The 20,425-nt window shown below is 34.3% G+C and overlaps 1 protein-coding gene and 1 pseudogene across 4 annotated transcripts in view; one reads left to right on the top strand and one right to left on the bottom strand.

Moving 5' to 3' along the window:
- The window catches only part of PDE3B (phosphodiesterase 3B), a 170,472-nt gene that overhangs the window by 126,970 nt on the left and 23,077 nt on the right, over positions 1-20,425 (bottom strand). The gene's annotated exons all lie outside the window — the stretch shown is intronic.
- Positions 4,813-5,268, top strand: LOC102988022 (ubiquitin-conjugating enzyme E2 D3-like; annotated as a pseudogene).

Here is a 20,425-nt window from a genome sequence, read left to right as displayed (position 1 = left end):
TAAGCCCTTGCGCCGCAACTACTGAGCCTGTGCACTCTAGAGCCTGTGCCACAACTAGAGAGCCCGTGAGCCACAACTACTGAGCCCACATGCTCTGGAGCCCGCACGCCACAACGAAAGATTGCACATGCCTCAACGAAGATCCCGCATGCCGCAACTAAGACCCGAAGCAACCAAAAAAAAAAAAAGAACAAAATGGGTCTGTGAAAGATATCAATAATATGTACTAAGTGACAAAAATGTTGCAGAACAGTATTGTAGATCCTATACATGTAAGAAGAGAAAGGAAAGGAAGATACACTGTATATGTAAATTTATACACACAAACATACCCTTACATATGCTTGCATAAACATCTAAAATTCTAGAAGGAAACACAAGAACCTGTTAGCAAAGTTTATCTCTGGGGAATAAGACTGCAGGGGTCAGGAAGTTTTACTTTCCATTTTTCTTATTCTACTATTTAAATTGCTAACCACAAGCATGAATTGTTTATAATTTTTTAAAATTTGTGACAATTTTCTCAATACCAGAGGTGAACTAGCAATCACAACTGAAAGTGAAATAAAAAGAATTATCACCTGCTAGAAAGAGCATAAAACTATATTTTTTCATATTCTAATCTCCAACCCAGAAGGAGAAATTATCAATTGTTGTGCACATACACATAGTAGGCACTTAGCTAATGTTTTTCTATTATTATCTTTCTAGAAATTATCAGTGGCATAAAATTTCCAGATGGTTGACTAGAGCAAAGGATACTTGTGGCCTGTGGTCCTGAAACAGAAAGAGAAACATCACCTATCAACATGACAGAAGTTAAACTTATAAGGAAAAACTTAAACAAATCAGTCTATTCCTTCATAAAATCCATGATATTCAAGTAAATTACCAAAGTGAGTAAAGCAAAGAGTGACTAATTCACTATTCCAGTGACTGAAAGATTAATTCTCAAAGTGCATTAATCCAAAATAGAAAATTACTAGCAAACTGCATAGTTGGTAATTCTATATAAATATGATAGGTTCATATCTTGTAATAGCATTCACAAAACAACCAAAATTATTAGTATTCATATATGTGTCTATATCCATCTCTGTATACACATATCCATATATATGAATATATTTATGTAGTTATATAATAAATACATATATAATAGGAGGAAAGGGTGCTATGTACAAGTTTTCTCCTCCACTGCTTTCAAAACAAATTTTTATACCTTGATATTTCACTAAAAAGAAGCCAGGAATCAGTCAGGCCTGATTTATCTCCAGAGCCTACAAAATTAATGATTATTTCTTTTATTATACTTCCAAATCTGCAATGAAGACCTCTGTGGATATTTTTTTGGTTTCCTAAAAGCCACATTGTTAACACCAACCACATGTTTTCTATACTTCTCTTTGCTAGTGGCATCAAGGTTCACAGAGTTAGTAAGAAATGATTCCCAGGGCTATATGTGAAATATAGATCCCTGCCTATCTTTACACACCATCTCCTTTATCACTCTTCCACTCAATCGTTACCCTTTAGCAATACTCATCTTTTAAAGTATTCAAATATGCCAAGCTTATCGGGCCTAAGAAGCAGTTGCACTCCTATTCCCACTAACCAGAAAATCCATCACCAGGTCTTCATGAGACTGTCTCCTCATCATTCAAGTCTCAGCTCAAATGTCATCTTCTTACAAAGGACTTCTATAACCATGCAATCTAAATTAGTCCTTCCAGGCACACTGTACCCCACCAGCCTGTTTTATTTTTTTCTCAGGACTTATCACACTTTCTGAAGCTATCTTGTTCTTTTATGTGTTGTTTTTCCCAATCACTCTTCCCCAGTACCTTCCCCAATGATGATTTCTAAGTTTCATGACAGCAGTTTCATGACAGCAAGAATCTTGACTGTCTTGTTCATTGTGATATCCCCAGCATCTGGTGCACAGTAGGTACACAATATGTATTTCCTAGATGATTGAATAAGGAAGAAATCAATATTGCCACTACATGCTGTCAGATGCTGAAGATACAATCTACTACAGCATGCACCAAAATGCTAAAATATGTGTGTATGAAAACTGTAATTATGTCTTTACAGCTATTTTAAAATCTATGAAACTGGCCAAAAACACTAAAAATCAATGAATATTGCTCCTATCTAAATGATCATTACAAAACCTAATACACTGGCAGTAAATACAATTAAAAAATTCAACCACATATATGATCTAAAATTTACAATACACTTCTTTTTGTTTATTTGCAAGTGTCATTACCAGCACTTTTCTTTTAAATACATTATATTGCTTAGTAACACGTATATTAAAATAGCCATAGTGAGGTATAGAAGTTGTTTTACTTTGGATATGATCATGATGATGATATGCAAACATTTGTTGAGAAGTTACTATGTGCCAGCACCTCAAATACATTAGCTCACCTAATCTTTACATCACCACTAGGAGTTGTGGTACTATTACCATTGCCATTTTACAAATGAGAAAATTGAGAAACAAAGGGCTTAATTTATCCAAGGTCACTTAGTAAATTACAAATTTAAATCTACCTTCTTAACTCAATAACAGATGCTAAGAAAATGTAATACTTTAAAAGATGTCAGTTTATTTAGCCTTTCAGTTTCAGGTACTGTACAATATAGTCTAATTAAAACTATAGTTTAATTTTCCTTCATCGAACTCAATTTAAAAAAATCATTTACATTAAGTGTGAGCCTAGATCAGTATACAAATTCAACTTGCACTGCCATCATCAAAAAACAGGAAAGGAAGAGGAGGGAGGGAGTGGGGGAGGAGAGAGAAACAGGGAGGGAGGGAGGGAGGGAGATTATTGCTAGCAAGTATAATGCACCCTGTTTCCAGGGCAACTGTCAAAGTCCTGGAGTGCCTGATTCAGCACTTCTTCATCTATTTACAATCACTCCAGCACTCTGAAAACATGGACATTGCATTCTATTTTGTGTAGCAGCGAATTCAGCATATACAAAAGAGTATTTAACCTTTTTTTTGCTTTAATAGGCTCACATGCAAGATCTGAAATAGCTATTATCCACATATTTTTTAAACAGTATACAGTTTTTCACCTTATTACTATATAAATAATAAAAACATCCCCAGTATTACACAACAGAATGTAATTGTAACATACACTTAACATCCATGCTATAGCAATACTCAATTAAAGGTTAAAATATTTTATTAGTAAATGAGCCAAGACCATACATATACTTTCTCCACAGTAAATACTCCACATTCAACCATAAACACTGTAATTTAACCACTAACATGGATTTGAAGTTATCATAAATATTGCTGGTATCTAATTAGAAACTGGGATATCCATTTAAAAAATTAATTTCCATTTGTTAGACCTTCAGACCTAATATTTAGATAAGACCCAAGCCTCCTGGTCATGCCAAACTTAAAAAAAGAAGAAATTTGGAAAATTTTCTAAAGATATTTGAGGAAGAAAAACCCAGGAGAAAAAAACCTGACAATCTAGAATTCTACATCTTGGTAAACTATCATTCAAAAGTGAGAGTTAAACAAAGAAACTTTCAGACACACAAAAAAAGCTTACACTAACTGAACCTAACTGAAAGATATTTCTGTGTTAAAAAGAAAAATATTAAAACAGAACGAAGGAGTGTGACACACACAAAAAATACAGCTAGCCCCAAACGGAGTAGTTCAAACAAGCATTTAAGGAACAACTAATCCTAATCTTGTAAAAACTGTTTCAGATAACAGAAAAAGATGTAACACTCACCAACTTTTTCATAAGTCTAGTGCTACCCTGATATCAAAACCAGATGAGAACAGATGTTACAAGAAAAGAACATTAAATGCCAAAATGTCTTATGCAAATAGACATAAAATTCTCAATAAAATATTACCAAACTAAACACAGCAAAGTAGAGGAGAAAAACCAATACAAATCTTAGCTGCCTTGATATCAATGAGTGTTGGCAAGTCTCCTAAAATTTAATCAAATAAAAGATCTTGGCATTGAAGGAAAAGAAAGAAGAAAAGGAAGGGAGGGAGGGAGGGAAAAGAAAAGATAAGACAAAACAATACATCACGGCCTAGTTGGGTTTACCACAGCATTACAAGAATTGCACGTATATTTTTCTTTATACTTTTCCGTATGTTTGAAACACTATATATCATAATTTTTCTTAAGCTCCAAAGGGGTGGTAATTTGCAGATCAAAAAAGATTGAAACCTAAATGTCTACAGTAAGGAAAAAGAATAGGAAGTCAATTTACTCACAGACCCCTCCAAAGACTTAGCACTTGAAGATAGCAATTGCCATAGAATGTTGGGGTAAGATTTCCCACTAAAATCTGGGGAGTTTGATTGAAAACCTACATATTTATACTGATAAGACGCTACCTCCACCGTGTTCAGTCAAGCAACTATTTCCCTTCAGACTGGCAGACCAGAATTTTGGTCTCTGGAGAAATTCTAGAGACCAGAGATCTAGAGAAATTCTGCATTTGGTATAGCAGGCACCTAGTAGAAAATAGAGATGAGATAGCCGACTGACACAGGCCAGAATTAACAGGGAGTTAAGAACGCCAGGAGAGGTCGTGCGTGTGAGCCCCATAGGGACAGGGAGGCACCAGCTGCCGCGCAGTGAGGAGGCCAGGCTGCAGCTTGAGGGAGGCCCCGGCCCCTCTGGGCCTGTGTCTGGCAGAGCTGGTGTGAGACAAAGAGACAATCCTTCCCAGCCGCCGGGATAATCAAGAGTTTTGGCCTGAACTTTGAGCACACACCGAAATAGCACAGAGCCAAACGAAAAGCACAGACTATGGCGCTGAAACGGATTAATAAGGAACTTGGTGATTTGGCCCGTGACCCTGCAGCACAATGTTCTGCAGGTCCAGTTGGGGATGATATGTTTCATCGGCAAGCTACAATTATGGGACCTAATGATAGCCCATATCAAGGCGGTGAATTCTTTTTGACAGTTCATTTCCTACAGACTACCCCTTCAAACAACCTAAGGTTGCATTTACAACAAGAATTTATCATCCAAATATTAACAGTAATGGCAGCATTTGTCTCGACATTCTAAGGTCACAGTGGTCTCCTGCTTTAACTACTTCTAAATTTCTTTTATCCATTTGTTCACTGCTATGTGATCCAAACCCAGATGACCCCCTAGTGCCAGAGATTGCACGGATCTATAAAACAGAGATAAGTACAACAGAATAATTCAGGAATGGACTCAAAAGTATGCCATGTGATGCTACCTGAAAGTCAGAATAACCTGCATTATAGCTGGAATAAACTTTAAATTACTATTCCTTTTTTGATTTTCTTATCCGGCTGCTCCCCTATCAGACCTCGTCTTTTTTATTTTTTGTTTACCTCCCTACATTCTAACTGCTTTTAGAAACTGTAAAGTAGTTACAGGAGAACAGTTGCCTAAGATTCAGAATTTTTTAAAAAATGGAGCATGTGTATTATGTGACCAATGTCTTCACTCTAACTTGGGTATGGGATTAAAACCATTCCTCAAGGGTTTCCCTGTTGGCGCAGTGGTTGGGAGTCCGCCTGCCGATGCGGGGAACACGGGGTCGTGCCCCGGTCCGGGAGGATCCCGCATGCCGCGGAGCGACTGGGCCCGTGAACCGTGGCCGAGTCTGTGCTCCGCAGCGGGAGAGGCCACGGCAGTGAGAGGCCCGCATACCGCAAAAAACAAACAAAAAAACAAACCATTCCTCACTGCTCTAACATGCTGAAGAATCATCTGAGGGGGAGGGAGATGGATGCTGAGTTATCACATCAAAGGAAGCAGCATTATTCTAGCAGCATCCATTCTTGTGTAAGCCTTCCACTGTTAGAGATTTGAGGTTACATGATATACTTTATGCTCATAACTGATGTGGTGGAGAATTGGTATTGAATTTATAGCATCAACAGGACAGAAAATGTGATGTATTTTATGCATGTCCATAAAGGAATGACCTGTTCTTGTTCTACAGAGAATGGAAATTGGAAGTCAAACACCCTTTGTATTCCAAAACAGGGTCTCAAACATTTTGTAATTTTCATTTAAATTGTTAGGAGGCTTGGAGCTATTAGTTAATCTATCTTCCAATACATTATTTAATATAGCACTGAATAAATGATGCAAGTTGTCAATGGATAAGTGATCAACTAATAGTTCTGCTAGTAATTGATTTATTTTTCTTCAAAAAAGTTGCATAAACCAATGAGTTAGCTGCCTGGATTAATCAGTATGGGAAACAATCTTTTGTAAATGCTGTGTTTTGTATATACTGTTGGGATTTGCTTCATTGTTTGACATCAAATGATGATGTAAAGTTCTAGAGAGTGAATATTTTGCCATGTTCAGTTAAAAGTGTGCAGTCTGTTACAGGTTGACACATTGATTGACCTGATATGCAGAATTAATAAGCTATTCAGATAGTGTAGCTTTGTAGGCTGCACATGATACTGGCAGCCCAGGAGTTCATAGAAGGACTTGGGACCCAGCAGTTCTGAAACGTGTATATGGAGTTGAAGAAATTTATTTTCCAGGTACAACCCCCAGCTAATTAAATTTCTTCTTTACCTTGTACACTTGACAGCTGAAAAAAAACATAACATGGGAGTAATAATGGGTCAAAATTTACAAAATAAAGTACTGTTTTGGTGTGAAAAAAAAAAAAAAAAAAAAAGAATGCCAGGAGCAACCTTTAACCAATAAGGGACAGATGTTGGTAGATAAAGTGCCCAGCTTCCCTGCACCTCAGTGAGACAATTCTGTGGTGTCATGGTCTAAACCAGCATTGAAATGTTCGATATTTGCACTGTCCTATATGGCAGCCACTAGCTGCAAGTGGCTATTGAGCACTTGAGTTGTGGTTAGTGTGACCAAAACCTGAATTTTAAATTTAATTTAAGTAATTTAAATTTAAATAACAGTACATGGCTAGTGGTTAGTACTGGACAGCATAGAGTCTCTCTGAGAGTCTCCAGTAATAGTGAATCCCAGCTGCCCACAGCAATAATCCACTCAATCAATATACTCTTTACTAGTTTTCCTCTTGTACTGTCTCACTTCCCCATTCTCTTATTATAATTCCTAGAATCATCTCCCTATCTTGGAGTCTGCTTTTGAGAGAACGAAGACTCTAAGGATCTGATGAAAGCTTCCAACAGAAAGGCAAAGACTAAAATGAGCCACAAGAAATTAGGAAATGGCAGGAAAAAGAAACAGAAGAAAACACCAATAAAATGTTATTAATAATCTCAGAGAGATAAGAGTAGATACTGCATCCATGAAACAAAAACATAATATTGAAATGGGAACAGAGAACAAGAAAGCTCTTGGAGAAATTAAAACTACGATAAAAATTTTGTAAGTTAGTAGAAGGATGAGAAGATGAAGTGAAGGACAACAAGAAAAATAAAACAAAAATCGTAAGAGATGGACTTGGGGAGAAAAAAAATTTTTTTTTAATTAAGCAATTAATCCAAGAGATACACTGTCAAAATAGGAGATCAATGGCCAATTAATAGTAAGTCCAGAAAGAAAGAATTGAAAAGAGGAAAAAAAGAGAAATTATTAAAAACCACAGGAAATTTTCCCCAAACTAAAAGATATGAATCTCCTAAATTAAAAAAAAAAATCAAATATCAGCACATGATTGAAAAAAAGACATATACCCAGGCACAACATCACAAAATTTGTGAACACCAGGATAAAGAAAATCCTAAAAATTTCCAGAGAGAAATCAGATTAGCTTCAGACATTTTAATTGTAACACTGGATGCTTTTTTTTTTTAAGTACTTAGTTCAACAGTAAACAATATTTTCATAATCAAAAAATGTAAATACCTAAAATAGATTTTAAAATTGTGACACAGCTACAGAAAGAGAATGGAAGAAGAGTGAAAGGGCAGGACTCTAAGAGACCTAAATTCTCAATAACATACAAGAATCACTTAAGCCAAGAAATTGGCAAAAGAGGCATATTATTTTAAATTACGTAGATAAATACCACAAGAAACAGTGAAAAGAATCCAGAGTGATTATGTCTGAGGAGCAGGACTGGAGAGTGGGGAAGAACTAGAAAGGGGACTGTAATTTTTCATTTTAATCTTTTAGTGCTGTTTGATTTTTTAACTATGTGTATGTATTACTTTGAAGGAAATAAAAATGTGTTACAAAAGCGGAACAGAAATTTTATGTTAAAATTGTTCAAACTTTTGAAACTATTTTTGAATATCAGCTGTAAAGAGATGGTGTAAGTAATTGGAATCCAAAGATAATTGCAACACAGATAATATCTACTACTCACTTTAGACATTTCATTCAATAAAACTTCAGAAAGTGCTAACAGGAAATATAGTTAAACCTATTTATTCGTGCCGATGGCAGAGAGCTAGAATATGAATAAATCCATTTATTTTTGCCATTAAAATACACACATATAATTTGTCGGGAAGATTAAGCCCTGTATGTGGGGAAGGCTAAGCTCTATATGTTTTAGAAAGTTCATATTAAAATTGGATACTATCACTTGAGCACAAATCAATGAGCTAGATAGTCACAGAAATGTTATGCACATAATAGGCACTTAGATTTGTTAACTAAATGACCAAAGGAGATACTCCAAGCAGGGCTCCTAAAAACACAAGGAAAAGCCAGTACAAATATAAAATTTACCATGGATAATATGCAAGTAGTAACTGATAACTTAGTATATACTGAATCACTTTTAGTTTCAGTTTCACCTCTTTTCTCTTCCAGCTAACCTTTTGCCTGTCACTGTGTCAGGTTCCCATAAAATGACTGAGCCATGATAAAAGACAGAGAAGGAAATAATGACATCAGAACATTTACCATAGGAGAATAAATTCACTAGTCAGGAGACCTTGCCAGCAACAATATCACTTGAACATTACAAGCGAGAACACAGTAAGGTTAAAAGAGAAAACTTCATTTGGAAAGAAAACTTCATCTGGAATATTAGTAATTTTTCTTTTTATTAAACAAATATTTTAAGAAATAATACCCTAAAAACTTTTCCTAAAAATGGGAAAAACTGACAAGGCTTTGCTATGAAAGTTTTTAAAGCACTGTACTATGATATTAATCTTAGGCAAAAGATTACAGTTGTCAGTTCATAAGTAATTCAACATTAAAACATTCCTTTCTAAATACTTATTTTTTGACAGTTTACCTTGATAATTTAAAATTTTTTTTCCGTTTCACAAAATTATTATAATAAAATCAATCAACTTCCTATTTTTCTATCAAATTTTTAATACAACTTCTAGAGCAAGTGTTCCCAATAATATATAGAACCCCCAAACTTAAACTTTTATTATTCAGCATAAATAATTAACTATGAAGTCTATTTATGTCTAGCTTTATATAAAAACCAAAATGAAATCCTTAATTTCACACTAATAATTAACCTCACTAAATATTAGAGTCCACATATTAACCAATTAGACCTATAGAATGGCAAGAGAATAAGATCTACTATTACCAGCAGAACTAAAAAGGGCCAATACTTGAACTCCAATTTTTAAGGTGACCAAGGCTAAAAATAATGTCTATTCCTTTTTTTTTTTTTCCAATGATTGTGACTACTGAGAGCAATGGTTGTGTTGCTTTCATTTGTGTACCTAGGAGCACCTGGCATAATACATAATGCCCTCCATCAAATTTTACTGCATGAAAGACTGAAAAATTGTTTTTCTCAATAATATCTATTCCTTTAAATTAAATTTGTGTCTCCATTGTTGGAGGCACCCATAATTAACAAAGGATTTTAGAAAGCAATAAATACTATATTTGTCAGCAAAATAATCCCATTAAGATATCAATATCACAAGTACTAAAAGGATTAAATGATCTCTTAGAAAAGTTTTCAGCTCTAAAATTCTGAGGTTTTATTAACACAGAACATTTTTCTCCTAAAAAGAATTACCTTCTCTCATATTATTCTTTTATAGGCTTCACTAAATAACGCTTTATGCTTTAAAAATGAGAAGCTGTTTCAAACGGAGCCAGACTTTCTAATTAAGTTAACTGGAAACAAGAAAAACTTATTGAGGCTTTCATACGAAGGGAATAAAGTAATGTCATGAGCACAGTATAAATTTTAGTGACTAAACAACTTTATACAACTTGCTGAAAAATAATAAAGGAATCAAACATTTCCAATGCAATTCTAAAAATAAAAAATAAATAGCTACAGCATGAGATGTCATTAGTAAATAATTGTTTGAAAACCTGAAGTTTTTAATGATCAACAAACAACTACCCCTTTTTCATGTACTTTGTACCCCGCAGAAAGAAAAGACGCTTCTACGTGAAATAAAAGTTAACTTTATTTTTATAAGAAAGCCTCTCTGATAAGAATGCTTGAACTAAGGGGGAAATAAAGTACTAGATAAGTCTTAAAAAAATCACCTTATATTTCCCTTGTATGAAGTTTTTTCCCCTATCCTTGGTCCTGTCAGTATAGGATAAGCTGACTCTCTGAACCTATCATATGCTAGGAAATATCTTAACTTCTACAAAGCCAAAGAATTTTTGCCAGGATTATGTGGATTTGGAAAAAGAGGAATTCCAGTAAATTCCAAGTAACCATTTGTTACCACAGAGAAATAAAACTGATTTGTTCAGTTTTGGAAGGGACAGGCTTTTCGTTGGACAGAGCCAGCTGAGAATTATAAAGCTTAGCTGCTTTAAGCCACAACCCTCACAAACAGCTAAGAAGCAGCCATCAGGAGTGTGATTCTTAGACTAGCAGAAAGTAAGTTTCCAAAAGAAGTTCTCTCAGCTTTCAAAAGAATAACTTCTAGTATTTCTTAAGACCTCCATATGACCACTTGGTCAGTCGCTTTCCTCCATGTACATTATGCATCACGGGTTTTGAAGTAAGACAGAACTGGTTTTTAATACCAGATCAGTAACTACCAGCTGACTAGTCCTGCTTAACTTCTCTGAGCTTCAGGTTCCTCAACTGTAGAAGACAACCATACCCTATATTTTGATGACTACTTCATAAATTTTATAAGAGAAAAAAAGAGTTGATCCCACAGATTAAAAGTAGCAGAAACCAATCTTACACAACTTTTTTCAGCAAATAGTGAAAAAGGAAATACTAAGTCATTGTATGAAGCCAGCACAACCCTAAAACGAACACCTGACATGGACATTATGAGAAAAGAAAATTACAGACCAACATCTCTCATGAACATTAATGAAAATTCTAAAAATAATAATTTAGCAAGGCAAATCTAGCAACATACAAAAAGGATAATACACATGACTAAGTGGGATTTATTCCAAGAAAACAAGGTTGTTGGTTCAACATTTGGAAATAAACCAAAGTAACTCACCACATTAACAAAATAAAAAAGAGAAATCCTAGGATCATCTCAATAGATACAGAAAAAGTATCTGATAGAATTTAACACTCATTCATAATTTTACAAACCACTTAGCAATCTGGAAATAGAAGAAGGAAAATTCTTTAATCTGATAAAAGGTATCTTCTACCAAAAATGTACACACACATCCCTCAACTACAGCTAACATCAATTTTAATGTCAATATACTGAATATATTCCCCAGAAGTTGGGGAGAAAACAAGATTGTCCACTGTCCTCACTTCTATTCAACTTTATATTGGAGGTTCTAGCCATTGAAATAAGGCAATAAAAAGGCAGAAAAGTATAAAGATCAGAAAAAGTAAAACTGTCTTTGCTCACAGATAACATGATTATATATGTAGAAAATGCAAAGGAATCTACAAACAAGCGACTATAATGAATAAGTGAATCTAGTAAGGTTTTTTGATACAAGTTCAAGACTTTTCTATTGTATTTCTATATAGTAATAACAATCAAATGGAAAATCAAATTTATGAAACAGCATTTATTATATAATAACAAAAATCAAATAATGAATAAATCTTTCATAAGACGGGTAAGATAGCTACACTGAAAACTAAAAAATGATAATGAGAAAAAAATTTAAAGAAGTAAATAAATGGTGAAATACACACAGTTCATGTTATGTAAGACTCAATATTATTATGACAACCAATTCCCCCCAATTAATATATAGCTCCAATGCAATCCTAATCAAAATTCCAGCAAGACGTTTTGTGGAAACCGACAAACCAATCCAAAAATTTATATGGAACTGCAAAGACCCTAGAATAGCCAACTTCAATCTTTAAGAAGAACAAAGCTGAAGGACTTACACAACAAGATTTCAACGTTTACTATAAAGTTTTAGTGTGACAATGGTCAAAGGATGGACAAATATACTAATGAAACAGAGTCCAAAAACAGATCCACACATATATGGTCACTTGCTTTATGAAAAAGATGCCACTGAAAATCTGTGTGGGGAAAAGACAGCCTTTTCAATCAATGGTGCTAGAGTTTTGGAAACTAGTATGAAAAAACAATGAACCTTGACCTCAATTTCACACCATTAACAAAGATTAATTCAAGATAGATCACAAACCTAAAAGTAAAAGGTAAAACTATAAAGCTTCTAGAAGAAAATATCTTCATGATCTTCATATAAGCAAAGATTTTTTAAAATATTCAAAAGGCCACTAAACTGCTAACTAAAAACTAAAGTTACTAGCCTATTAATAGAAAAAAAAGTTATATACTTCATTAAAATTAAGAACTTCTGTTCACCAAAAGATATCATTAGAGAGCAAATGGTTAAGCCACAAACCAGCAGAAGATATTCCCAGTACGTAAATCCAGCAAAGGTTTTTGTATCTAGAATTCATAAAGAATGTAAAAGACTACTATAAATCAATAATTTTTTAAAAATCCAATTTTTTAAATGGGCAAAAGATCTAAACAGGAATTTCAAAAAAGAAAATACCCAAATGGCCCATCAACATATAGAAAAGTACTCAAGCATCATTAGCATCAAAGAAATGTAAATTAAAGTGACAATGACACAGCACTACACATCTCACAGAATGGCTAAACACTCATCTGAAGTGGTGATTAGAATGTGGAGCAACTGGAACTCTCAACGACTAATACCGGGTGTATAAAGTGGTACAACTTTGGAAAATTGCTTGGCAGTTTCTATTAAGGGTCAAACATATACCTACCCTATGATTCAATAAACCCACTCCTAGGTATATAGTCAACAAAAATTAATATATGTCTACCAAAAGATGTATAAGAATGTTCACAACAGCTTTAATCATAAATGTTCCCCCAAAGTGGAAATAATTCAAATGACCATAAACTGGAGAATGAATAAATAATGATACATTTGTACTATGGAATACTACACAGAACTATAAAAGGATAAACTAGTGATACATTTAACAACATGTATGAATCTTGTAGGCATTACTTTCAGCAAAGGAAACCAGATACAAACGATAACATAGCATGTAACTCGATTTATATGAAATTCAAAAACAGGCCAAAAAATTGATGGAGATAGGAGTTAGGATAGTCGTTAACATATGGAGGGAGTAATGCCTCTAAGCGTGAACAAAGATTTCTTCTGGTGTGCTGGGAATGTTTTATATTTGGATCTGGGTGGTAACCACATATGTATATACCTATGAAAACATTCATTAAGCACTATATTTTAAGATTACTCTACTTGGTAGTATGTATGTTATGCCTCAATGTTAAAAAGTTGTATTCTCTAAATTTGAAGAAAAAAGCTTCAATCTGGAATTTGGAGATATATGCAGGAAAAGAAAGTACTTAACAGAAGACTTGGTCAACTCATAACCTATTTGGTTCATATAAATGCATATAAAATAAATAACAGGAAATAAAGTCGTGCTAAAAAGGAGACTCAACATTTATTAAGAGTTGATAATGACTCAAGCATTGTGCCAAGGCTATACTTGCACACACACACACACACACACACACACACACAATCTTATTTAAACTCTTCAACAAACCTATGGGGTAGGTGCTAATTTTAGAGATGAGAAAACTATGGTGAATAGATGTTGCTCCTATTAAGTTTTAAATGGTTTGATCTTTGTAAACACCGTTTCGCTTGCATAAAATAATTTTCTAAATATACTGAGAAAAAGTGATTTGTAAATATCCTACCTGGCTTTCCTATCACATTATCTACATATCACCCTCCACCACACTGTCATCTTACTCTCCTTTATTTTTCTTCACAACACACATTGCTATCTGATAATATATTACATGTATATGTGCTTATTTCTTATTTTCTCTCTCTCCCACTAGAATGCAAGTTCCATGAAGGCAGAGACCTTGTCCATGTAGTTCATTGCTCTCCCCCAGCACCTAGACCCATGTCTGCCATGTAGTAGACAACTAATAAATATTGGTGGATTGAATGAAAAAAGTAATAATAAATGTCCTATCTGATACTCAATTTTTACCCTTTTCCATAAGATCTATAAAGCTAAAGGAAAATAAATGTATTCCAAGTGTCTGGTAATAATCAGTTTGTATAACCTTACCAGCAAAACACTTGATATATATCTCTAATTTGGGGCAACCACTTCATATAGTCAAAGAATTTGGAGGGCTTCCCTGGTGGCGCAGTGGTTGAGAGTCTGCCTGCCGATGCAGGGGACACGGGTTCGTGCCCCGGTCCGGGAGGATCCCACATGCCGCGGAGCGGCTGGGCCCGTGAGCCATGGCCGCTGAGCCTGTGTGTCCGGAGCCTGTGCTGCGCAGTGGGAGAGGCCACAGCAGTGAGAGGCCCGCGTACAGCAAAAAAAAAAAAAAAGAAGAAGAACTTGGGAAGACTGATTTTAACATGTTAAACTAATACATATAAGTATCTTCCATTTATGTCACAAAAGACATAACCATCCAAAAGTTAATCTTTTAAAACTGTATTGTTTTGGAGCCAACTAAGCACAGAGTATGTCATGGTTTTAGGAGGAAATGCTTGGGGCCAGCATTATAAAAACCAATTACAATACTCAGCATCAACACAGAGCTAAAACAGCGACGACTAAACAACTGCTGAAATGCAGCATTATTTACAAATAGCCAAGACAGGGAAATAACCTAAGTGTCCATCGATGGATGAATGAATGGAAAGAAAATGTGGTATATGTGTGTTGTGTGCGTGCACACACACACGAATATCATTCAGCCATAAAAAAGAATGAAATCTTGCCATTTGTGACAAAATGCATGGATCTTGAGGGCATTATACTAAATGAAATAAGTCAGAGAAAGAAAAATGCTGTATGATTTCACTCGTTTGTAGAATCTAAAAACCAAACAAACAACAAAAACAAAAAAAACAAGCTATAGATACAGAGAACAGATTGGTGGTTTGCTAGAGGTGGGGGGTAGGGGTGTGCAAAATGACTGTAGTCAATAATACTATAGTGCACATTTCAAAGCTGCTAAGGGAGTAGATCTTAAAAGTCCTCGTCACAAGAAAAAACAATTTTTTGATAACTATGTAAGCTGATGGATGTTAACTAGACTTATTATGATGATTATTTTGCAATAAATACAAAATATTGAATCATTATTTGTACCTGAAACAAACATGATGTTATATATCAATTAAACGTCAATTTTTTTAAAAAAAAAACTACTTAAGTGTATAGGGATGGATGTTTGCCCCTTCACTGAATTCTACTGTTTAGTTTACTCTTGTGTCTTGATCTCATTTCCTTACCTCTCTGCTCTAGCTACTGTGAGCATTAACCTCACTTGCTATTATCTTTAATTTTTCCTTCTGTGCTATATAAATATGTGTGTATATACATATATATACACATATATGTATATATATACACACATATAAACACATTTAGATGTGCATCTATCTTTGAAGCATACACACACATACACATAAAACTTGCCTGGACCTTGCTTTCCCTTCCAAAATACTGTTGTTTGATGTCACAGCCACTTTCTTAAAAGAATATACAACCTCCACTCCCTACTCGCAAATTCATATGATCATCAATAATGACCTTTATCACCAAGTCAAACTGCCTTCCATATGACCTCAATGCATCATTTAAAACAGAACACATCTTCCATCTTTAAACTGTATCCTCTTGACATGCATGATTCTGTGCCTCCCAGGTTTTGCTGGGCCTGAACTTTAAACAATTTAGGGGAACCTCTTTAAGAAAAAAAAGCAAAATTAGAAATACAAACTTAGGTGTAATGGTGAATACTTAGCTAGAATGAGGGTAGAAAGAATCACAACACAAGTATCACTAAAATCTAGAAAAATAACGTCATAATTCTATCAATAATAAACTCCCTGACACACTTCTAGGATACTTTTTCTACATTTTAACTGCATATCTTTCATGATGACTTCTTCATGTGACAATGATATGTAACATTTTCTATAAATAGAAATATGTAAGATTTTCTATAAAGAAATAGATTTTTTAAATCTTTCTGAAGACTAAATAATTACTCACATTTTAGAAAATATTCTTTTAGGTTCACAAACTGTTACTGGCTATGTAATATAAAATTTTAGTACTGTTGTCAAATTTGGGGAAACTTACATTTGTTTCTTTCCTTTATAAGCTATCAGATTCAAAAGAGTTTTCCCCAGACTAGCTTCTGGCTCCCTGTATTTCAAACTGTGTTCCTCTTACCCTACTCACGTACTTCCAGTGTCAGATTCTGTAGGACGTGTCCATATCATCTATAATCTCTGGCCTTGCATCTTTTTTCATAACACTGAGTCAGCACAGTAAGTAATAAGAGTACAGTTGACCCTTGAACAACCAGGGGAGCTAAGAGTGCCAACCCTCCGAGCAGTCGAAAATCTGTATATAATTTATAGTCAGCCCTTCGTATAGGCAGCTCCTCCATATCCAAGGTTCCACATCCATGGATTCAACCAACCTCAGATAGCGTAGTACTATAGTTATTTATTATTGAAAAAAATCTGTATGTAAGTAAGCCCACACAGTTCAAACCTGTGTTGTTCAAGGGTCAACTGTATTCCAAATGTCATCCCTATACCAGAACAGCTAGCAAAAACCTAACTACACTCTGAAGTGACAATGAACCACAGAAACACATGCCACCCAAACTAAATGTAACCCCAATTCAACTTTCCCTTAGCTGGATGCCAAAAATGCCTACAGGCACTCCAATGCTACATGACATGAGGGTAAATCAAGAAAGGAAAGAGACAGCACTCTTAACTTAAAATACCTTACTTTTGGAAATCCTACAGAAACATGTGGCCATGTGAACATCTTTCTCCCCAAGCATTAGAAGAAATTTGCACAAGTGGTAAATCCCCTACAACCTACCACCCTGAATCTGTCTTCTTTGCTGACTCCTTTTTGACATGCCAACCACTAAATATAGGTACTTGCCACAATTCTTGCCTTTCTCCTGAAAACCTACACAATACAGGTACTTCCCAAAGTCAGGTTGTCCTTAATTTTTAAAAAATTCTATCTGCACTCCTTTTTTCCCCCCAGTCTCATCTATTCTCAAGCTTCATCTATGACCTTCTTTAGCAAATAATCCTCCCTCTAGAATATAGTGACTAGATCATCAACTCTCTGGGAAAGGGAGATGCCAGCCTTGTGGTCTACATGAACTCCAAGGCCTGAATTCCCTGGGGCATATAGAGGAATGAATGAAGCATACTGAATAGCTTCAAAAGTTTATCTCTAGCCTCATTCTCTTTTCAAACCTATGATCTTCGATTCAACTGCCTATTGGCCTTTTTCATGAAGATAACATCTGCCCCGCCTCAGAAAACACACACAAAATCCCACAGCCCCTGGAGCACTCTGAACTTCATTTTAATGATAACTTTTAAACTCTTAGTAAATAATTTTCAGAGTTACCTTTAGGAAAATTAAGGCATGATAAAATTATAGGCCTTGTTCAAGAAGAATACAGATTATTCCCCCTCTAATAGCTTAAACTTTCCTCTTAAAAACAAGTCATGTGGCTCATAAACCATACAGATCTAATTATAATAACTTATCTGGAATCACACTCAGTACCCTATACAAAGACACCATAATTAGAAATGCAAAGCCTACTGCTAGTTATTAAACATGAACAGATAAAATACTTTTGAGAAAGAAAATAAATACAATAAATAAGACTAAATACCAATAACAAATAACTAAATAACAGTAAATATGCCTGTATACATATGTCTTAAAGTTTGTATACAGAATGTACTCAAACAACACGGAGTACATATTCAGTCATGTAGTCCTGCTCTAGTGAAAGACTTCATTGTAAACACACTACTAAAACAAAAGAGTTCCCAAGCAAATAGGACAAACCGCTGACATAAGTGTGGTACTGACGTAGCTGTCTATTTGCCTTTAGTTGCTAGGATTCAGTGTGTCCATTCTTCTCTAAGCTCTAAAACATGGAACTCTTTGATGTTATGAAGAGCCCATAGTTAAACAAAAAATTGGCAGAATGTTTAACATAAAAAATATTTCAAATTCAAGTCTCTAATTTCTTGAAAACACATTTTCCCTATGGTTAAAAAACAAATGTTAGTGAAATTTTAAATTTCTTTACCAAAAACAGCAATAAAAATCAATTTCAATAAATGAAATGAAAAGGGAAACTGCATACTTTCAAGTTACTATCGCAGAAATAAAATTCTGAATGTAGCTTTAAAGGAAAACTATCTCCTATCTAGTCAGAAACTTTTTGAACCTGTGTGATAAGAGAAGTGCATAGTTTGTGTTGTTCAAAAAAAGGAAATTATGTGGTGATTTGAGTAAACTCCTAAATTACTCAATTAAGATCCATTTCACCTTTAGAATTATAATCTTAAGATTACATGCTAACCAATTAGACACTAATAAATAAAGTGAATTGTATGTCATCCATAAGATCTGTGAAAGAAGAGGCAACGAGAAATGTTTGTTAGGCAAATAAAACAGAAACAGTGGCAACTTTAGTACTATTTTCTGTAGCTCCATAACTATCATCCTATCTCAAATTACGGGTCACTGAGAAAGTTCCCCAGGAACTTCCATCTGCTCTTGGTGCAGCACAGGTATGATGCATAAAATGGGCTTGAAATACCTTTAGTGGGCAGCAAAACCAAATTTCCAGGAAAACCTTCATAATTGATTAACATTAAATGTACACAGTTCATTGCTTCTCTAACAGCATTTAACAATATTGCTTCACATTCCCCACTGGCTTTCGAACTATTTAAATATTTTTCAACTTTTATATTCTTTGGGATACAACTTCCATTTCTATTTCAAGATTCAAATATTTCAAATCAATTCAATGTAACTTATAAATTTACTATAAATTTTTTATTTAAATAAAGATTTGAGAAGTCACAAATTAGTAATTTTTCAACCTACACAAAGTTTTATGTCGTCACTTCACTTGAAAAACAGTTTGGCATTAATCAGCAAAATTGAAGCACAGACATACCCTACCACCTAGCAAGTCCATCCAGGGTAAATACAGCAGAGAAAAGATCATACACATGCACCAAATATATTTACAGAACTGAAATCATATAAAGTAAGCTTTCTGACCATAATAAAATTAGAAATTAGACTAGAAATCAATAACAAAAGGATAAAAGAAATACTCCAAACACTTAGAAATTAAACAACTTCTAAATAAGCTGTAATTCAAAGAGGAAGTTTAAAGGGAAATTAGAAATAAAAATTAAAATACAACATATCAAATTTTATGACATGCAGATAGAATAGTGCTTAGAGGGAAAGCTAAAACACTAAATGCTTATATTAGAAAAGAAATCTAAAATCAATAATCTAAGCTTCCACCTTAACAAACCATAATGAGAACAAAATAAGCCTATAAGCAAGCAGAAAAAAGGTAACAATGATAAGATCAGACATCAATGAAAAAACCAGAAAAGCAATAGAGAAAATTAATGAATTGAATACATAGTTCAAAACTTTCCAAAGAGAAAAAAGGAATTTCTAGTCCCCAATGATATCATTCGGAAATTCTACCAAACATTTAAAGAATAAATAAAACTAATTCTATATACTCTCTTCTGAAAACAGAAAAGGGAATACTTCCCAACTCGTAGTGGGAGCATCATTACCCTGATACCCAAACTAGACAAAAACAGTACCAAAAAAACTACAGACTTACATCCCTCATGAACATAGATACAAAAATCCTCAAGAAAATATTAACAAATCAAATCCAACAATACACAAGAATAATAATACACCACAGCCAAGTGGTACTTATCCCTGCGATGCAAAAGCTGGTTCAATATTCAAAAAACAAGCAATGTAATCCATCATATTAATAGTATAAAAAAAAAAAGACATACTATATGACCATATCATTTGATGCAAAAATTTGATGACATTCAACTTTCAGCAAACTAAGAATAGAAAGGAACTTCTTTAACCTAATAAA

The sequence above is a fragment of the Physeter macrocephalus genome, chromosome 16 (genome assembly GCF_002837175.3).
Source record: "Physeter macrocephalus isolate SW-GA chromosome 16, ASM283717v5, whole genome shotgun sequence".
NCBI lineage: Eukaryota > Metazoa > Chordata > Mammalia > Artiodactyla > Physeteridae > Physeter > Physeter macrocephalus.
This window is presented reverse-complemented; position numbering and strand designations above follow the sequence as displayed.